General features: G+C 46.9%; 1 pseudogene; it reads left to right on the forward strand.

Moving 5' to 3' along the window:
• Nucleotides 1–8,026: 8,026 nt before the first annotated feature.
• Nucleotides 8,027–20,809, forward strand: LOC103267577 (annotated as a pseudogene).
• Nucleotides 20,810–21,984: the final 1,175 nt, after the last annotated feature.

Raw genomic sequence — 21,984 nt, forward strand, 5'->3', positions numbered from 1 at the left:
GCAGTCCACCTCACTCTTTTTCTTTTCTCACTCCTCTCTTTTCTCTCCTTCCTTCTGGGCTGGGAGCCCAAGGAAATGACAGAGCCAGCAGCCGTCTCTAGACACCAGGGGTGAGAAAGTCCCGTCATCCCTGCTAGACTCATACGAGTCACCCTCACGCCTCGCTGGCTGCAGGGGACATCACGACTGTACCCAGAGCTGGCAGCCTCACCACTGCTGGCCAGGATTGGAGCAGGAAAGGAAGGCAGGGAGGTGCCAGCAATAGCTGGCCAGGAGGGCACTGGCTCTGGCCATCTGTCTGGATGACAAAAGCCCCCAAGGTGAGGCTGTGTCAGCCTCTGAGTGGGGACCAGGGGAAGTGAGTTGCGTGGGTTTTGGAAAGTCTTTTCCTGCCACATTCTCCCATGGTAGTGTTAAGCATAGCTCCACGTGATAGTTATTCTTCCAAGCTGGCCACCAGGAGTTCCCCTTCTGGTTCTGGTACCGAAACATCTCCTGCTTGACATAGGGTGGGCCCATGATTCTGATTTAGTCAATTAGAGTGGGTCATTGCTCAGGCTACAGTGATAGCATCAGGGATGCTGGGCCAATCAGAAGTCCACAATCAAGGTTCTAAGATGTTGCGTAAATGAACAAACCAACGAGGTGATCAAGCAGATCCAGCCTAGCTCAGTTTCCATGCATGATGGGCAGAATAATGGCCTCCCAAGGTCCTAATCTCTGGAGTCTGTGAATATGGCAAAAGGGATTTTGTGAATGTGAATAAGCTAACAATCCTGAGATGGGAGAATTACCCTGGATTATTCTGGTAGGTCCAATGTCATTGTAAGTGTCCTTAGAAGAGGGAGAAAAGAAAGGGAGAAGGGGAAGGGAGAAAGAGAGGGAGGGAGGGAGGGAGGGAGAGAGAGAGAATGAATGGCGGAAGTAGAGGCTAGAGTGATGCAATTGCAGGCTTTAAAGCCAGAGGATGGGGTCACAAGCCAAGGAATGCAAGTGAGCTCTAGAAGCTGAAAAAGGCAAGGAAATGAATTCTCCCCTGCAGCCTCCAGAAGGAAAGAAGGCAGCTGGACTTACACCTGGGTTTTGGTTCAATAAGACCCATTCCTGACTTCTGACCTCCAGAACTATAAAAAAAATGTGCACTATCTTTTTTTGTTGTTGTTGTTGTTACAAGGTGGGGAGGGGGTTGTAAAACAATTATCAATAGCTACCTCTGAGAAATGGATTCTGTCCTTGATTAGAGAGCAATCTAGGTAATGTTAAGAGAATATGACAGAACCAGACAGTGTCAAGGTGGTTGCTCTTTGGCTTTATTGACTCCATCTTATGTCCTTTCACTCAGAAACCTTTACACAATGTAAGCCATAATTAAAAGTTTGATAATAAATGTGCATTGTTTTAAGCTGTGAATTTGTGGTAATTTGTTAGAGCAATAAAAGGAGCCAAGTACACAGGGAACATCAGTTCCTGAAGCTCCTTCATTTCAGAATAATGCCACCTTCTCCTCATTAGAGACTTGGACTTGACATTGCTTGTAGGGGTCTGAGACTGATGACTTTTGGGTTGCCCCCTAGTTTGTGGGTTCCCCTCAGCTAGGCGTCCACACTGCCCAATTCTCTACCACCAGATTGTCCTCCTAAAGCCACAGAAGTCCTTGCGCCACATTCTTCTTCTCATTCTCTAGGTACTTGATGACTACTGTTGGATTATGCTTGGGTCTCCTTGTCCACAGTGTTTGAAGTTCCTCCAAGATTAGCATCAGACATTGTTCTGACCGCAGCATCCTTGGGTTCTCCCTTTCATGATATACGACCATGGCATAGACACAGTCTTCCTCCTTGCTTCCTTCTCCCCGTGCTCCACACATAAAGTACATCCTATTGAATTTTTACATGTGCACACACCTGTGCAGCCACCACCCAGGTCAAATGCAGACCATCTTCAGCTCTCAAGAGGCTCCCACACACCCCTTGCAGTTGGCAAATGACCTGTCTCCTGACATCTCTTCATTGCTCAGTGTTGCCTGTTCTTGATCCTTACACAGAATTCCACGGTGTATGCTCTTCTATGTCTGACTTCTCTTGCCTGGACAGCCACCCATTGGCTGTGTGTATCAGTAGTTCATTCCTTTTCTTGATGAGTAGTGTCCCGTTGTGTGGTTTCACCAGTTTGCTTACCCATTCTCCTGTTGATGCACACTTGGGTTGTTTCCCATCTTTAGCCATCACAAATAATGCTGCTCTGATGATCTGTGTACAGCTCTTTGTCTGGACTGAAACCCTAATTGGTATTAGGAGAGTCCTCAGAGTGGAACTGCTGGGAATAGACTGGGGGCATGTTTAGTCTGAGTTCTTTCTTTGATTAAGATCTTACTGGTTGAATTTCACTATCTCAGTCCATTTGTGTTGCAATAAAGGAAACTTAAGTCTGGATAATTTACAAAGAAAAAACAGGTTTGTATGGTTCATGGTTCTAACAGCTGGAGAGTTCATAGTTGGGCATCTGCATCTGGTAAGGGCCACAGGCTGATTCCACTCATGTAGGAAGATGAAGAGGAGCCAGTGTGTGCAGAGATCATGTGAGAAGAGGAGAAGCAAGAGAAGGGATGACATGGTGATAGGGGAAGCAAGTGAAGGGAATGACATGGTGAGAGAAGAAGCAAGAGAAGGGAACACGTGGTGAGAGAAGAAGCAGAGAAGGGATCACATGGTGAGAGGGGGAGCAAGAGAAGGGGTCACATGATGAGAGGGGAAGCAAGAGAAGGGATCACATGGCAAGAGGAGGAGCAAGAGAAGGGATACATCGCGAGAGAAGAAGCAGCAAAGGGAACACATGGTGAGCAGAAGTAAGAGAAGGGATCACATGGTAAGAGGGGAGCATGATAAGGGGGAGAGGTCAGGCTCTTTTTAAAACCTGCCTTTGCAAGAACTAAATGACTAATAATTTGCTCCCCCCCCCCCCCCCCCCCGTCCAGGGAGGTCATTAATGTATTCATGAGGGGTCTGTCTCTATGACACAAACACCCTTCCCATTTGGCCTCACCTCCAGCATCAGTATCAAATTTCAACATGTGGTTTAGATAGGACAAACATCCAAATCATATCACTTATTATCAAAAAGTTTGCTTCAGTTTCCTTTCACAGACCTCCTTGCAGGAAGTTTCCTTCATGGGCTGTGCTCTCAGTTTTTTCTTATTTGTGAGAGTGTCTCCCCACTGTGTTGATATCTGAAAGACATCTTGCCCGGACACATTGTGTACAGCCACACTCATTCTCTGGACGTTGTTTTGTTGTTTTCTGGTATTAGAGGTTGCCATGGGCTTGCCTGAAAATACTCTGCTTTTCCCTGATTTTTTTTTTCCTGCCTAAACGTTTGAAGAAATCTTTGTGTACCCTTGAAATTCAATCATTCAATTAGCGTATGTCTCAATGTGGAACATCTCTAATAAAATTATCTTAGCACATAATGTGTATTTGTTTTTTTAATATTAAGTTTTAGAGGATTTTCTTCATGTCAGGAACATTTTCCTGTTTGATATTTTGGGCTATATCATCATTGTTGGGATTTTTTCATTCAAGGACCCCCAAGTACCTTTATACTGAGCCTTCTGCCATAGGCTTTCATGCCTACTAATTTGCTCAGTTTTAATTTCATTGTCTTTTTCATGTTTGATCATTTTATCCCAAGACTTTTCTCTGTGTCAATAATTTCATTTTCTAGCTTTATCTCTTCTGTGCCCTGTCATTCAAAATTTATTTCTTAGGCATGTAATAATACCATTTTTTGTTTTTAACTTGTTTCCTTAGGTCAGTTTATATCCTAAATAGGATTTTCTATTTTGACCATTTTGTCCTTGAGATCTTTCTTATTGGGTATATCATTTTTATTGTTTTTATATAAGGTGAAGCAATTAGAAGGTATTGTCTTCTATTTCTGAAGATATTTTTCTTTTTTGTGGGGTTTTTGTTTTTAAATATCTTTTCTTTCCCTTCCTTCTTCCTTCCCTTGCCCCTTCTCTCCCCCTTTTCCTTTTTTCCTTCCTTTCTTCCTTCCTCTCATTCTCTTTTTTCTTCTAAGGTGCATGTTTGCTTGATTGTCATCAGTTATGGATGGAATTATGCTGCCTCAAAAAACTCATATTTTGAAGTCCTCACCACCAGGTCCTTAGAAAGTGACTCTATTTGGAGATGAACCTTTAAGGAGGTGCCTAAGTTAAAATGAGGCTGTTAGGGTGGGTCCTAATCCCATCTGACTTGCATCCTTATAAGAAGACATTTGGAGACACTAGGGATATGTACACAGAGGGAAGACCACGTGAAGACCCAGCAGAAGGTAGCCACCTGCATGTCCTCAGGAGAAATGAAAACAAACTCCTTGATCTTAGACTTCTGGCTACCAGAACTGTGAGAAAATGAATGGTTTAAGCTGCCCTGTTGGTGGTATTTAGTGATGGCTACCCTGCAGGCAGTACACCACTACGTTTCTTTCCCCACCAGCCTGCCTTAGGCATCTGAGACCTTCTCTGGCTTCCCACCACTCTGCTTCTGAGAACACAGAGCGTCCCCTCAGCACTAGGCTTGAGGCCTGAGGTTTCATGTTCTGCTGCTTTACTTTGAAGCCCAGGAAGGGTGGCAGGACAGGCGCAGCTCTGGGAAGCATGTGGCGGTGTGACTGCCTGGGCTCTGCTCATATCCTAGGCCAGGCTGCTCACCGCCTGGTCGCGTGTGTGTACAACAGCGAGACCCTCGGACTGTGACCTTCCTCCCCATGAGCACAACCTTCAGTTAGAAGGTCCCTGTCTGCCCACTCCTGGTTTCTCCCAGGCCCCAGTCAGAATGGGTAATGTGAGAAAAACCACTCAAGCGACCTACAGGTCTCCCCTTACTCCATCGACTCCTGGGAGTCAGGCCGGGGTCCGGAGGCCAGTGTGTCAGCCCCCAAGCCCCTCTGAGTCTTCAGATTCCTCTTTTGGGTGTCAGTTGTTTAAGTAGAATCCTGAACACACTTGGGTGATGCAGTTGACTTCTTTTCCTTATTTCCTTTTATGACCTCTGCTGTTTTTTTCTGCTCATGTTGTTAAGAATTGAGTAATAGGAATTCTGTGAGAAGGTTTTGCCCTCCCATCCTCACCCTGGGAGGCCTGATTTATTTTGTTTCACTATATTTGTCTGTCACACTGGCATTTCCTGGGATGCAGCAAGAACTGTAAACCGAGGCAGCTGGATCATTCTGGCACCATGTGTACGATCTCAACGACCACCCCTACCCCAGTGAGGGCATCAGTCAGGGGCTGCTGTTACCCCTGTTTATGGAGGAGTTAACTGAGGGCCAGAGAGGGAGAGCACCCAGAGGCCCCCATGGGTGAATCTTGGGACTGGATCCCTCCTCAGGCCTCAGAATCGGCAAATTCAAACTCCCACAGGGGCCTGGACGGGAAAGAGGGAAAAAGGGAGGGAAGGAGGGAGGGAGGGAAGGATGAATTAAGGGAAGACAGGAAGGAAGGAGGGAGGTCCAAATCTCTTTGGGGTTTATAACAAAAGTACCACAGGCTGAGCGGCTTCAACAACACCCTTATTTCTCATAGCTCTGAGGCTGGGAGTCCAAGGCCAAGGTGTCTGGCAAGGGCTAGCTTCCTGCTCCAATCTTCCCTGAATCCTGAACTGGCAGAGCTCAGACTTGGAGCCTACAGACCTGGGGTCAACATCCAGCTCTGTTGCTTACTGGGGGGTGCAGGGATTCTAGAGGGACTCCAGAGGGACTCACATAACCTTGAACCTCAGTTTCCTCATCTGTGTGATAAGCTCCCCAGCACCCACATCACAGAGATGGGGTGTGTGAGGCAGGCCGCAAAGTGGCTTTGAGAGCCGAGAAATGTCCCACAGATGAGGACTGTTTCCCGTACCATGTCAGGAAAGGAGATATTCTGACACGGACCAGTGAGAGAACACTTTCTCCAGAGGGACAAGACAATCAGAGAGGGATCAGGGGTCACTTGGAGAACAGGAAGAGTGAGTTCAGTGGGCTCAGGAGGAAGCCCTGGGCATCCTGACTTCTGCTTCAGGGAAAGACGCCCAGGAATTCTCCCCTCTTCTTTCTCCACCTCCCCCACAGCTGGTCCCCAGCACAGGGACCACAACAGGAAGGCTCTTGGCGGGGGCTGGGGTGGCCCACTGTCACTGCCTCTGGGATCTACTGTGGCTTGGTGGGACAGCTGTAGTCATGGCAACTTCCCAATTCTCCACAAACACAAGTGCGTACATGTACACATTTGGGGGTTTTATTTTGAAAAATACATATTTTTTTCCTGCATTCTTTGAACACTTGATTTTTTTTTTGGTCTCTTTTTATAGCAGCACCTTAATTTTTTGCACAGATGCAGTGCCTCCATGGTAGAGTGTAACACAATTTAACCAGGCCCCCTGTGGGGAGGCATATTAGAATCAATCTTGCAATGAACATCCTTCCACACCAGTACACTCTCCTTCTCAAACCCATGGTGCTGCATCGGTTAGTGAGGTCTTCCCCCGGGGAGCTGAATAATACCTGACCTAAAATGACCCAGGCAAGGAGGAGTTGCTTTTCCCACATGGAAAAAAGAAAACCAAAGTCAAGTAGCTGAATCGATTCAGCAATTCAACAGTGTCAGGGATGACCTCACTGGTTCTCTTGGTCTTTCCTATATGGTCACAATATGGCCACTCTAGCTCCAGCCATCATGTCCACATTTAAGACAGGAAGCGGAAAGGAGGATAGGATTCTGAGCTAGTCACATCCTTCCTAGAAACCCATGCCAAAAAACTGGACCACATGGCTGACCCTAGAGGCAAGGGGTCTGGGAGACGGCAAGGGGAAAAAGGGTTGGGAGAGGATTTGGGGTAGCTTTCAAATATAGTATGCATAGTTTAGCCTTATTGGTACAGTCCCCTGCCCTGTGTGGTGCAGAGTCTCATGAGGGAGAGAGATGTTCACCAGTTTGGCACACGAATGAGTGGATAATGGGAAACTGAATCCGGGTCAGGGCTCTCAGGAAATATGTATTTCACATCTTCAGGGCCTTTATTTAAATGCCACCATTCTTGGGGCACCCACATGCGAGGGCTGGTGCCAAGTCCTAACCAAGCTGGGTCTTCCTAACCCAGAGTTTCTGTGAACAGATATTGTTACCATCCCAAATTTTCAGACTGGAAATTGAGGCCTAAGTCATACATGGTAGGTCCCCCCACGGGGAAGTACTCCAGATGGAATTCACACCAGGTCTGGTTAGCACCAAAGATGGCAGTGTTCTTGATGGATCTTCCTAAGAGTTTATTGATTTCACTAATCTTTTCAGAGAATCAAGTTTTTACTGTGTTGCTTTCTCTATTATCTGTTTTATTGATTTCTGCTCTTATATTTATTTGTTCTATTCTTCTACTCTCACTGAGTTTAATTTTCTCTCTCTTCCTAGCTTCTTAAGATGGAAGTTTAGAATATTGACTTTACACCTTTGTTCCGTTTTAACATATACAGCCAACTCTCCAAGTCTCCCTCTCAGCATGGCTTTAGCTTATCCTACCTATTTTGATGTGTTTTATTTTCATTGCATCTGTTTCAAAATATTTTTTAAATGTTTTTGATGTCTTCCATGATTCCTAAATTGCTTAGAAGTATGTGGCTTAATATTCAAAGTACTTGGGAATAGTTATATTTTTGTAATTAATTTCTAGTTAATTCCACTGTAGTCAGAGGCCATAATCTGTATGATTCCAGTCTTTTGAAATATATCGAGACTCATTTTACACTTCAGCCTATGGGATATTGCAGCAAACATTTCATGTCATTTTAAAAGAATACACTCTGCAGGGGGAGAGGGGCATCCATTAATGTCAACTGGTCAAGTTGATTAATAGTGTTGCCCAAATCTTCTATAACCTTACTTATTTTTCTATCAATCACTACTTTTTAAAAATCAATTAGGCTCTCTGCTCCTCCCATTAGACAGACAGCCGCATCTCTCAAGCAGCACCGGCCGCGTCCTCAAGACACCATGGCAAAGGTGAAGGTCAGAGTGAACGAATTTGGCTGTATTGGGTGCCTGGTCATCAGGGCTGCTTTCAACTCCAGCAAAATGGATATTGTTGCCATCAGTGACCCCTTCATTGACCTCAATAGCATGGTCTACATGTTCCAGTAAGACTCCAACCACAGCAAGTTCCACGGCACCACCAAGGCCAAGAATGGGAAGCTTGACATCAATAGAAATCCCATTACCATCTTCTAGGAGTGAGATCCCACCAAAATCAAATGGGACAATGCCAGTGCTGATTATGTGGTGGAGTCCACCAGTGTCTTCAATATCATGGAGAAGGCTGGGGCTCACTTACAGGGTGGAACCAAAAAGGTCATCATCTCTGCCCCCTCTGCTAACACCCCCATATTTGTGATGGGTGTGTACCACGAGAAGTGCCAGAACAACCTCACAATTGTCAGCAATGCCTCCTGCACCACCAACTGCTCAGCACCCCTGGCCAAGGTCATTTACGACAACTTGGAGAGAGATGCATCATGGAGGGACTCATGACCACCATCTATGCCATCACTGCCACCCAGTGAAGCTTCTGTGAAGCTGTGGTGTGATAACCATGAGGCCCTCCAGAACATCACCCCTGTGTCCACCAGTGCTGCCAAGGCCATGGGCAAGGTCGTCCCTGAGCTGAATAGGAAGCTCATGGGCATGACCTTCCATGTCCCCATCGCCAATGTGTCCATCTTGGACCTGACCTGCCATCTGGAGAAACCCACCAAATATGATGACAGCAAGAAGGTGGTGAAGCAGGCATCTGAGGGCTCCTTCAAGGGCTTCCTGGGCTACACTGAGCACCAGGTTGTGTCCTCCAAGATTAACAATGACACCCACTCTTCCTCCTTCAATGCTGGGGCTGCTATTGCCCTCAATGACGGTATTGTCAACCTTCTCTTGGCAGCACAACGAACTAGGCTACACAACATGGTCCACATACCCTCCAAGGAGTAAGAATCCCCAGACCACCAGCCCCAGCAAGAACATAGAGGAAGAGAGAGACCCTCAGCTGCTGGGGAGTACCTGCCTCACTCAGGCCCCGACTACACTGAGAATCTCCCTCCCTTACAGTGTCCATGCCAGATCCCCTGAAGAATGGGGGGAACCTAGGGAGCCCTACCTCGTCATGCACCATCAATACATTCCCCTGTAGTCAGTCAAAACATAAAAAATAAAAGCCAGTTACTCAGAGGACTTTGTGTTAAATGCTCAACTGTGGCTGTGGATTTGTCTGGTTCTCATTTTAGCTCTGCCAGTTTCTGCTTCAAGTGCCCTGCAACTCTGTTATCAGATGTATCCACCTTCAGATGGTTATATCTTTTGACAGATTCCCCTTCTTGTCATGATAAGGAGCCTCTCTTTGTCTTGGGTGATATCTAGCTTTTTTATTACTGGTGTTTATATTATGTATCATTTCCCATCATCTTACTTTCAACTCACCTGCGTCCTTCAAGTCTGGCTATGAAAGTGACTCTCATCAACAGCTTGCAGCTGAGTTCTGTTTACTTTTACTCAGTCTGATAATCAGTGCCTTTTATATGGTGAGTTTAGTTCATTTACATTTAATGCCACTACTGATGTGGCTGCATTTAGGTGGAGTAAGTTGGTATTTGTTTTTTATTTGTCCCTTATGTTTTTGTTCTTTTGTTCCTCTTTCCTTGCCTTCTTTGGGGCTAATTGAACATTCCAGTTTTTCATTTTGTCTCTTGTATTGGAATTTGTGTGTGTGTGTGTGTGTGTGTGTGTGTGTGTGTGTGTGTGTGTGTGTGTGTGATTGCTCTGGTTGAGGGTGTGCATTCATAACCACCTTAAAGAGATATAGTGCCATGTCATAGACAAACTTTGAACCTTCAATCAACTTGTATTCATTTTCTGTGGTTACATATCAAATGGCCACAAATGCAGTGGCTTAAAACAACGTCCATGTATGATGTCATTGCTTTGTTTCTGTAGGTCCGAAGTTCCAGCAGGGCTTAGCAAGGTCCTCTGTCAAGGTTCTCAGGGTCTCACAAGGCTGCAGTAGGGGTGTCAGCTGGGAGTGTGAGTTCATCCAAGTCTCAGGGTCTTCTCCCAGGTCCCGTGACTGTTGACAGATTCCAGTGCTGTGTGGTTGCATAACAGATCCCACCACTCCCCAGCTGCTAGGACACTGCTCTCCATAGGCAGTTACACACAGGACTGTTTCCTTTTTCAAGGCTAGCAAGAGAATATTTCTCCTTGAAAAATTTGCCTGATGAGGCTGGACCCACCTAGGAATATTTCTCTTTTGATTAAACTCAAAGTCAAAGTGATTAGAAACCTTAATTACATCTGCAAAATCACTTCATGGCTGATATATGATATAACTTAATCCTGAGAGTGACATCTCATGACAGTCACAGTCACACCCACACTGGAGGGGCAGGGATTACACAGGGCATGTCTAATTTCATTGCCCATAAAGTCTTTTGTGATAGTGTTATCATACATTTTACTTGTAAATATGTTGTAAATGCTGTAATAACTTGTTATCTTATTTGCTGCAAACAGCTAGTGTTGTGAGAGAATGTGTTTGACTTCAGTGAATTTTTTTTTTAGATTCTTTTAACTCATTTGCCCATTTCATGATGGGTGATTTATGAGCACACCTGCCCACACTGCGCTGAGTGTTCAGCAGCTTTTGACCAAAAAATGGCGTGATCCCCATATCCCATGCTCTCTATTTACCTCATCTCACCCAGTGAGGCTTTTTTGTTGTTGTTTCCTTGGATGAAAAAAGTTCTCAAAGGAAAAAATTTTGCTGATGTAGAAGAGATGAAACAAAAAATGGCAGAAGCCCTGCAAGGCATCAAACTCGATGAGTTCAAAAACTGTTTTGTGCGGCAGAAAAAGCATCTCAATATGTGTATTGCATCAAATGGAGAGTATTTTGAAGGCGACTGAAGTTTACACATGTAAGAATAAATACACAATTTTTATAAACAAATTCTGGTTTGGGGGGTCCCTCCAGTACAGCATGATAGTCTTATAGGACCACCATCAAATATACGTCTGCCATTGACCAAGACGTCATCATGTGGCACATGACTGTGGATAACTTGTAAAGGTCTTGTATGGAGTCAAGTAAAGATGAAAATTTCAGTTCAGTTGCTTATGATTGCTGGGCATGCAATTCTTTGACTACAACTTTATGTAGAAACCAAGCTGTTTGGAGCTCCAGAACTTACTCGGATTATAAGATAAAAGATGCAAAGAGTCTGGGCATGGTGGCTCATGCCTGTAATTCCAGCACTTTGGGAGACTAAGGCGGGAGGATTGCTTGAGCCCAGGAGTTCAAGACCAGCCTGGGTAGCATAGTAAGATCTTGTCTCTATAAAAAATATATAAATTAACTGGGTATGGTGGTGTGTTCCTGTAGTTCCAGCAACTTGGGAGGCTGAGACAGAGATCACTTGAGTCCAGGAGTTTGAGGCTGCAGTGAGTCCGGATTGTGCCACTGTACTCCAGCTTGGTCTACAGACTTGGGACCCTGTCTAAATTATTAAAAAGAAAAAAAAAGAAAAGAAAGATCTAAGCAATTTCTTGACCCATAATAGTTGCCATAACAATAATAATAATTATTGTTATTATCACTGCTCATCAGAGTATTCCATATGAACAAAGACTGATCAAAACAGTGTAGTGTGACAGTCACTATGCCCTCTGCACACATTTATTGAGCACCTACTGCATGCCAGTATTCACTCAAGGATCAAGGGACACAGAATTGGGCTAAGGGCCTATTTTTAATCTCATGACTAATTTTTAATATTTATCTTCTTCTACTTGCTTTAGGTTTAAATGTGCTTCTTTCTCTAGTGTCTTAAACTAGAAGTTTAGATAATTGTTCTTAGATATTTTTCCTTTGTAATATTTGCATTCAATGCTATAAATTTACAGTCACGTCTTCCTTGCTTTCACTGAATCCTGCAAATTTTGATAAGATATATTTTATTTTTGTTTAACTAAAAATATTTTAAAATTTCTCTTGTGACATATTTTTTCGACCCATGTGTTATTTAGAAGTGTGCTGTTCAATCTCAAAATATTTGGGGAATTTTCCACCTATCTCTCTGTAATTGACTTCTAGTTTAATTCCATTGTGGTTTGAAAGTACACTTTGATTCCAGGCCTTTACATTTGTGAAGGTGTGTTTTATGGCCCAGAATGTGGTCTCTCCTGAGGGATGTTTAATGTGACCTTGAGAAGAATGTGTATGGTGCTGTCGTTGGATGAAGTGATCTGTGGATATCCATGATATCCAATTGACTGAAGCTGCTGTTGGGTGCACCTCGGTCTTCACTGATTTTCAGCCTGCTGAAGCTGTCTGTTTATGATAGAGGGATGTTGGAGTCTCCAACTATAATGGTGGGTTTGTCTGTTTCTCCTTGTATTCCCATCACTTTTTGCCTGATGTATTCAGATGCTTTGTTGTTAGGTTAAGGATTGCTAAGCCTTTCTGGAGAATTAACCTACTTATCATTATGTAATGCCCTTCTTTATCCGTGATAACTTTCCTTGCTCTGAAGTCTGCTCTGACTGAAATTAATATTGCTATTCCCACTTTCAACTGATTATTGTTAGCCCAGTATAACGTCCTCCATCCCTTTGTTTTTCATTAATCAGCATCTTTTTATTTAAAACAATTTTCTTGGAGACAACATATATGGGTCTTGCTTTCTTATCCATTGTCAGTCTCTGCCTTTTAATTGATGTTTTCAGTCCACTGATATTTAAAGTGATTACTAATACAGTTGGAATAACTTCTACCATATTTACTTCTGTTTCTACTTATAAGTTATCTAATTATCTCCCTTTCTTTTTGCAGATTTAAGTTTTCCTTCCATCAGAAGAACTTTTAAAACTATTTCTTGTAAGTCAGGTCTACTGGTGGCAAATTCCATCTGCTTTCATTTGTTTGAGAAGGTCCTAAATTTTTCCTTCACTTTTAAAGAATAATTTTATTGGGCATAGAATTCTAGGTTGGTAGGGAAGCTTTTTTCTTGCTTTAACACTTAAATATTTCATTTAAGTCTTGCTAGCATGGTTTCTGAAGAAAAGCCTGATGTAATTTTTATCTTTGTTTCCCTGTAGGTAAGATTTATTGTTTCCTTACCCCCAACCACCAGCTTCTTTCAAGGTTTTCTCTTTGTCTTGAGTGTGTGTGTGTGTGTGTGTGTGTGTGTGTGTGTGTGTGTGTGGTGTGTGTGTTTGAGTTGGAGTTTCACTCCGTCACCCAGGCTGGAGTACAGTGGCACACTGTCCACCTCCTCAGCATCAACCCACTGGGCTCCAGCAATCCTTCTGCCTCAGCCTTCCAAGTAGCCAGAACTACAGGTGCATGCTACCACACCTGGGTAATTTTTTGATTTATTGTAGAGACAAGGTCTTGCCAAGTTGCCTGGGCTGGTCTCAAACCTGTGGGCTCAGGCAATCCACTTACCTCGGTTTCCCAAAGTGCTACGATTACAGGCTGAGCCACCAAACCTGATTTTTTTCTGATTTGAATACAATATACTTAGGTGTCGATTTTTTTTTAGACATTTATTCTACTAGGTGTTCTCTGAGCTTCTTGATATCTGTCATTAATTTTGAAAAAACTCAGCCTTTATTACTTCAAATATTTGCTCTGTTCCTCTCTTTCTCTCTTCTCTTTTTGGAATTCCCATCACATATAGTGAAACCTTTTGTAATTGATCCATAGTTCTTGACTATTCTGTTGTTTTTGTTGTTTTCATACTTTTTGCTTTTCAGTTGGGAAGTTTCTGTTAATATACATTCAAGCTCACTGACTTTTTTCTTCCTATGTCATACTAATGAGGTCATCACAGGCCTTCTTACTTTCTGTCACAGTGTTTTTATTTTCTACCATTTCCTCTTAGTTTTTTCTTAGATGAGAAGAAAAAAATCTCACCATTTATGTCATCACCTCTTCTTGTATGCAGTACACTTTTTCTGTTAGAGCCTTGGCATAGCAATCATAGTTATTATAAGTTCTCAGTCTGATAATTCCCACATCTCTGCCACATCTGAGTTTTGATGCTTGTTTTGTCTTCTTAGTCTGTTTTTTCTTGATTTTAGTATGCCTTGTAACTTTTGGTTGAAAGTTTGATATGGTGTATTGGGTAATAGGAGCTGAAGTAAGTAGACTGGGATAACAATTAATGTAAATCTGGCTCAAAGTGAGGATATGTCTATTGTTTCTGGTAGATACAGATGACAGAGGTTTCAACTTCCTCTCGTGTCCTTTTGTCTCTCCTGTTATCTTGAGTTTCCCTTGAAACTCTTTTTATTTCTTAGAGATTAAGTTTGAGATCAAACTTGGAAAACATAGTAGGATTGCATCTCTACAAAAAACATTTAAAACATTAGGTGGGTATGGTGGTAAGCCTGCAGTCCCGGTCACTTGGAAGGCTGAGGTGGGAGGACCACTTGAGCCTAGCAGTTTGAGACTGAAGTAAGCTATGATCATACCACTGCACTCCAGCCTGGGTAACAGAGTGAGATCCTGTGTCTAAAAGATAAATGAATGAATGAATGAAGAAATAAACAAATAAATGTCAACATGTGAGGGTTCCTTGTGAGACTGAACATCCAGGAGTTTTTCCTCTCAAGTTGTTCTGCACACCCTCCAGTGGTGGTAACTGATCCATCACTATCTAAGGTTCCTACCTGCTATTGGTTCCAGCAGCCTCTGATACCCCTGAACTACGATTCTCTGTGTCTGCCTGTGTACCAAGCTTTTGGGGTGATGGTCTGCCCTGCGATCTCCATTCTCTGGTGTATCTAAGAAGAACTGTTGAGTTTCAGTTCGTTTGGTGTTTTCCTTGCTGTGAGGATGAAAGCGACAACTTCTAAGCTCGTTGTATTTTGAGGTAGAAATGCATCTTCGAATCAAGTTGTAATGTATTTTATTGTCAACTACCTAGAGGCGCTTGAGAAACTTCGATCAAAGGCACACATTATCTCCTGCATAACCCAGCTGCATAATTGCCTCAATTACTTCAATATCCTTGGGCGAGTGGAGGCATGGGGCGTGGGTCAGTCTTAGAGCCAGGCCGCACACCATCTCGCCCACGCTGGCAGACCATGTGTGGCCGTCTTGGGCAATGTTTTTGGGGAGGCTCATCCCAGGTAATCGTTTGTGCAGTCATGAGCGGGACTGGGACTCAGGAGAAGCAGGACCCCACGAATGACGAGCCCCCGCATTTTGCATCTTTGTGCTTTAACTCACCTCACCCCAGCCCTGGCTATGAGCGCAGTCTCAGAATCCAGACTGCCTGAGCTCACCAGTCTGTCAGCTGCCAGTTGTGTAACCTTGAGTGAGAAAATAACCTCTGTGTGCCTCAGTTTCCTTGCTTGTAGTGACATGGACAGCATTTTCTCATAGGGTTATTGTGAGGATTAAATGAACTGACATCAGCAAAAGCACTTAGAATGGAGCTTGGCAAATAACAAGCCCTCAGAAAGACCTCCTGCTTTTTCTGTCCTCTCTTGACCTGGGTGGCAGAAGCTAGTATCCTACTTGGATCCCCTAAATCCCTGAGTTCACCTGCAACTCAGTCAATCCACCTCCATCTCCCTCGGCCGCCTTCTGCTCTCGGTGTGGCTGCCCGACAACTTCTTTCCAAGTCACAGGCACTCGCCCTGCTCATGTGGGGCAGCTTGGATGTGCCAAGGACTTGGTGCCATGGCAGGTCTCAGTCACAAGCTGCAGGAGTTGGGGTGAAGTCCCTGGCTTCTCTGGCCCCCATGGGACAATTCCAGGATGCCGTCCTTCAGAGGGAACCTGCTCATAGCTGCACCTTTCTCATCCCACCCCTTCCCTCTCTCGCCCTCCTCACTCCTTCACTCCTGCTTCCTATCATCACCTGCCCCCAGGATCGGTCTCAGGCCTGATTTGGGGGAACCTCAAACAAGGCAGTCCATCAGTGGTGGTTTTTGTCTACGGAAGGTCCCTCTCAGGCTTCCGTCCCGTGTGCACACACAGGGTGCTCCACGCAAGGAGTCACTCTGCCCTTCATTCAAAAACAAGCCCTGTGTGTTGAGTAACAGTTGAGAACCACTGGTAAAGCTCTCTTGGGGCTGTCTGTGGTGGGACACATTGCACCCTCTTTATGGCCAGCAGGAAGAAAGGAAGCAGTTGGTCAGTGAGGAAAGGCGTGACCACCAGACTCAGCCTGCGAAGGGCTGGACCTTGGCTCCTCCCACGGCCAGTCCTGAGACCTCAGACAAGTGACTGACACACTGAGCCTCGGGTGTTCATCTGTAAAATGGGCAGAGAGCATGAAGGATCTCACAGGGCTTCAAGGAAAGAGGGAGAAGGTGACACTCGGGAAAGGCTGAGCCCTCTGCACCTGCTCATTTGCTTGCTCGGAATCTGGTGGGAAGTAAAGAGACGCAGAACAGTGGGGATGGAAGCAGCGGCAGCCACGTTTGGGATGCATGGGAGCTCTGTGAGGCTGGAGGTATCCTGCTTTGGGGGTGAGGACACAGGCACCTCTACCTTGTAGAATCCGTCCAGCCATGCACCGAGGCCTGCTTGCATTTCAGTCTGTATTTACAGGTCAACATGAAATCGCACAAGGTCCTTTCTTCCCTCTTCCTCCGGACTCATGGATGGAGTGTGCAACGCTTATACAACTACAAAATTATATCTGGTTCCCCCCCCAAAAAACCCCAAACAAACCAAACTGCTTTCCCTCTAGGAGACAGAAAAGCAATGCCAATCCTGCAGACCTCAGGGAAGGAGACTTACCCACATGAACCCTCGAAGGACATCTCTGAGCCGCATCACAGTGACGCATATGATGCTGCCTTGTTGAAGGTCAAAATTGACACTGTTGCCCCAAAGAAAATAAAGCCTTCTTATGTCAAAAAGACACGGCCAGAACATGTTATACAAAAACAACAAAAATATCCAAAAGGGATGGAGAAATCTGACTTCTTCATGTCAAGCATCTGTAATTTTGACCATTTGCCCGTGAAAGGAAAAAAAAATCTAAAACAAAACGCATCGCCTGAGCAGTTCTGACGTCTGCCTGGCGTGGAAGGTTTTGGGGGAAGAACCTGGATGATTTTCCCATGCCTGTTCTTTCCCAAGCTGCACCTCTGCCTGCATCAGCGCCACGCTTGCCTCCTGCTCCCCGTCTCTGCCTCCCTCACGATCTGTTCCCATCCCTCCTTCTCTCTCTCCACACCCATCATTTAGGACCTCTGGCCACTCGTCACCCCACCGGCCTCCTGAGATGTCTCCACTTCACCGTCCATGATGACTCCTCTCACTCCGGCCGCCCATGTGATCCCGGAGATCTCACTGTACACTCCAATGTGGGCTGGCCCCAACACGCCCCTGAGACCATCCCAGCCCTGGGGTAGGTGTCTCCACCCAGAGAACTTTCTTTCTGGCCCTAGGCATCCCCTCCTGCCAAGGCATCCCTCCTGACCCAGAGGATCGGGCTTCCAGAGACATTCTGGGGTGAAAAACTGCACTGTTGGACAACTCAGGTCAGTCCTGGCAACTGCTTCTTTCCATTTCAGCCTATGTGGGAGATCCTCTGGGGAAACTGAGTCAGAAAAGAAACCTGCTCTTGGCCTTGTGGAAACCACTTGTCCTCTGTCCAGTGGTCTATGCTGACTATTGTGAAGATCCGTGGGTGGGTGGGTTCAATGCCCTTGATCTCTCACGTGTCTTCTCGGTCTTTCTTGACCTTGAGAGCTCTGGGAAGATGCCATTCTAACCATCGCATGGTTCATCTGTGCTCTCCACTCTCCACTTTCCTGGGACCCTGTTCCTGTTATTCTTCTGGGTAATTGAACCAGGTTCAAATGTCATTGCTGTTTGCCCCATATAACAAAGGATCAGCATCCCAAACTACAACACTCTTTTAGTTTCACCTAACAAAAGTCCAAACTCAACTGGCTTAAGAAAAAAAGCTCAGGGGTTCAACTTCAGGCATGGCTGGATCCAGGGGATCTAACGATGCCACAGTGAATGTCTCTCTTTCCAACCTTTGGCCATGTTTTTGTCCACTTGAGTTCCATTCCCAAGCTGGGGCTTCTCATGAGTTCCATTCCCAAGCTGGGGTTTTCAGAAGCTCCCAGTTGACGGTCCTGTAACCTAGCACCCCCAGTAGGGAGAGTACATCATCTTCCCAAATTTCTCTTCATAGCTTCTGTGCCTGCAATTGGCTAGGCTGGGCTCACAGGGACCGGTTACAAGAGCCCAGAAAATGAAAAGGAGGAAGGGTACCGATGGGCTGGGCCTGATCCTGCATCTTCCCTAGGAATTAGGGGAGAGATCAGTCATGCAAGGGGATGACAAGGATGAAGAGAGAGGGAGAAGTCCCAACAGGAGAGCCAGGTGCAGGTACTGGGCAGCAAACCCTGCCCAAGCACACAAGTGTGTGTGAGTGCGGGTACAGCCCCTGAGACGCACCCTGGAACTGGGACCTGAGCCAGGTGTGTCCATCCATATCTTCCGAAGACCGGAACTCAAACGTGATTTGGAGCTCAGACTTCAGGGTCAGACGGAACTGATTCAAATACCACCCTGGGCACTTACCAGCGGCATAGACGTTTGCACAAGCTGTCTGACTTCTCTAAGCCATGTTGATGTCAGCCGTCTCAGCCAGTCCTGGGGCCCCAACTTCCAAAGGGCCCGCATTTGGTTTAACACTCTGCTGTCACTATCTGGAAAGCCTTCATAGCTTTTGAGCACAGAACTCCAAGCTTTTACTCTGCCCTGGGCTTCGTAAGTGACGTGACGGATCCTGGTGTGTCCGCTAAGCTTTGGGACATGAAAGGACTCAGTCAGTCCCAGTGTTCTGAGCCAGGAGATGGGGCTGGTGGCAAAGGCCCCCTATGGTCTTCCCCCTTGTCTGATCACAGGGTCCTGTTCTTCACTTCGGTGTCCCCAGCCCACCATGCACCCCAGCCACTGTTTTGACCCGAGGGCCTGCCTGCCAGCCCCTCCCCTGGCCACTGCCCCTCCCTCCCTGCCCTGGGGCCTTGCAGCCTACAAGCCTCCGGTGCCCTTGACCCATGGGGCCTAGGACGGATGGATGAACGCTGCCAGACACCCCTGCTGGACAGTGTGAGACCCAGTTCCAGTTGCCCTTAGAGGCAGGCAGAGCAATCCTGTCCTTTGGTGGGCTCCCCTGCTCCCCTGACAGATGAGCCACCAGGCTGTCCTTTAGCTGCTCCTGGACTGGGCAAGGACACCCACTTTCCCTTCACTGTGGTCCCGGCTGGCCCCCTGACTGCAGTGACGGAGCACCATCCCGGCACCAAGAGGCTGGCCCAACACCTCCTGCCTGTGCCTTCCACACACCAGCCTAGTCCTCTGCAGCCCTGGAAACGGTTCCACATCTCCACTTCAGAGATTAGGAACGTAATGTCCCAGAAGCTCCGGTGTCCCAGGCCGCCCTGCTGGTGGAATAGAGCATGGTCCTGCTGGGTTCCAAAGCCCATGCAGCTTCACCTGGGCTCTTGGCGTCCACACCTGAGAAAGTGACAGACATCTTTCCCCAGGTGTGATCATACTGTGGGGAGAGGGAGCAGAAGCTTCCCCAGGGCCAAGACCCTCCAGACCACCCCTGCTGGAAGCCCCACACCGGGGGGGGGGGAACCAGGAGGCTGCTGGGAAAGGGCTTCCATTGGCCAAATCTGGGACAATCTGGGCCCAAAGTAACTAAGAATGTCATGAATTATAAACCAAGGGATTCTCCCTGAGGACCCAGTGGCTTGGGAAGACGAGATCATCAGGAACAATCCCTGAAATGCCAGCTTCCAAGGGGTGCTCCAGCCGCTTGGGGTGCGAGGCTGAAATCGAGTCCATACCCACCGAACCCTCTGCGTGTGGGGTGAGCAGCCCTCAGTGTGGGGACTGGGAACACACAGGACCTCTTTTACAGAGGAGGACACAAGGATCAGGACGGCAAGAGAATGTCCAGACCACCAGGGCAGCACACATCAGACTTAGAAAGTCAGGCAAGTCCCCAACACTAAGCCCCAGCTTCCTGTCACCAGAGCAAGGCGGCTGACATAGGCCTCGAGGCCGGGGTCCCAGTCCCTCTGACTGCAGAACATCAGCTGGAAACTACCCTTCCCCAGGGGCCATGGGGAGAACAAACGATAACATGACAAAAAAGCCCTTGGCCAGGGTTGGTATATCGGAAACAGGCAGTGTTAATAATGGCCACGGCCACCTTCCTTCCCATTTTATTACCCCAGGATGACCAGGGTCCACTGGCCTGCTTTTCCCAGAGCCCCCAAAATGTCCTGCAGAGAAGCCCATGCCTCTCCTCCCCAGCCTGGCTGCAAGCAGCCTCCCCGGGTCCGGGCTCTGGGTCCCCCTGTCTGATGACAGCTGCTTCCTCTGTCCCACAGAGCAGCCTCTTCTGGGACCAACTGCCCCCGACACAGCCAGTTCACAGATGCCCCTGCCATGATGCTGCCATGTGATCAATAATTTTTATCTAATTTCTTTGACTCAAGGTTCAGGCAACAAGGTGCCGTGACTGCGGGCACCGGGCAGGGGCCCAGCGGGCTGGAGGGATTGATCCCCCCCCCACGGAAAAGCTGACTGTGTTGTCCTGTGGCCGGATGCTAGTGATTGTCATGACTGAGGGCTGTGACGCAGCGTCTGCCAGTGGCCTGAGTGTTCTCTTCCTCCTGCGTCTCTGCTGCCCCTTCCCCCGCCGCCTGGGACTGGGAATTTCAGATGAGTGATGCTCACTGCGACAAGTATCCCGACGACACGGACTGATGTTCCCTTCACTGTTCGTTTCCGTTTGATTTGGGTTTTGGAATTTTACAGGATGTCCCTGTAAACATGCAGCCATGTTTGTGTCCCAAAGGAAACCTGAGCAGTAGTGTTCCTTTTTCCCACAAATACTTCTGAATATTTCCAAAGTTGGTTCTGGACCCCCTGGGAGCATGCGGTACTGGCCTGTGTGGTGACAGGCCCCAGGCCTCAGTTTACCTGTGCTGTGAAGCCAGGTTGCAGGGCGCACAGTGGGCTCCTCCTGAGACTTCTCTAGGGATTTGCAGTGTGGGGGTGGGGAGAAGGAGCTCCATGTCTGCCGGAGGAGCTACTCCACTCAAGGATGGCCCCTGTGGAGGCCCCAACAGAGTTGGCTGCCAGAGGCTGGTCAAGTGACTGGGGTAAGGTTCTCTAGTCCGGGATCACCAACTTGTCCCACTGGGCCCAGGACTGTCCAGTCGTAGCACTGTGAGTCCTGTGGCCTGGGAAACCCTTTAGACCTAGGTAAGCCACGACGCTTGGTCACTGGGCCTTGGCCATTATCAGTGGAGTGGGGACAGTAATGGGCTGTCATGAAGACTCGATGGGGTCATGCAGGTAGAATGTGCATGGCTGGGCATTTAAATTCTTCAACAAGGGAAAGGAAGGAAGTTTGGTTAGCAGCCGGAGTGGCCTCAGCTCTGCCTCGGGCCTTCCCTGCCTCCCTTGGTGGTCCTAAGGGGGCTAAGTCTCCCACTCTGGGGCAATACTTGCCATGCACGGGGACAAATTCTCTTTGTGGAATGCTCTCTGCTCTGTACAATGCTATTCCTACTTTATTTTTATTTATCTATTTATTTTGAGTTGGAGTCTTACTCTGTCACCCAGGCTGCAGGGCAGTGGAACGATCATGGCTCACTAGTCTCAACCTCCTTGGCTCAGGCAATCCTTCTGCCTTAGCCTCCTGAGTAGCTGGTACTACAGGTGCACACCACCATGCCCTGATAAGTTCTTAAATTTTTGGAGAGATGTGGCCTCACCATGTTGTCTAGGCTGGTTTCAAACTCCTAGACAAGCAATTCTCCCGTCTTGGCCTCCCAAAGTGCTGAGATTACAGGTGTGAGCCACCATGCCTGGCCTATTCCCATTTTAGAGAAGAAAA

This window comes from Carlito syrichta, unplaced genomic scaffold, assembly GCF_000164805.1.
Source record: "Carlito syrichta isolate Samal-C Ts95f unplaced genomic scaffold, Tarsius_syrichta-2.0.1 Scaffold308174, whole genome shotgun sequence".
NCBI classification, from domain to species: domain Eukaryota; kingdom Metazoa; phylum Chordata; class Mammalia; order Primates; family Tarsiidae; genus Carlito; species Carlito syrichta.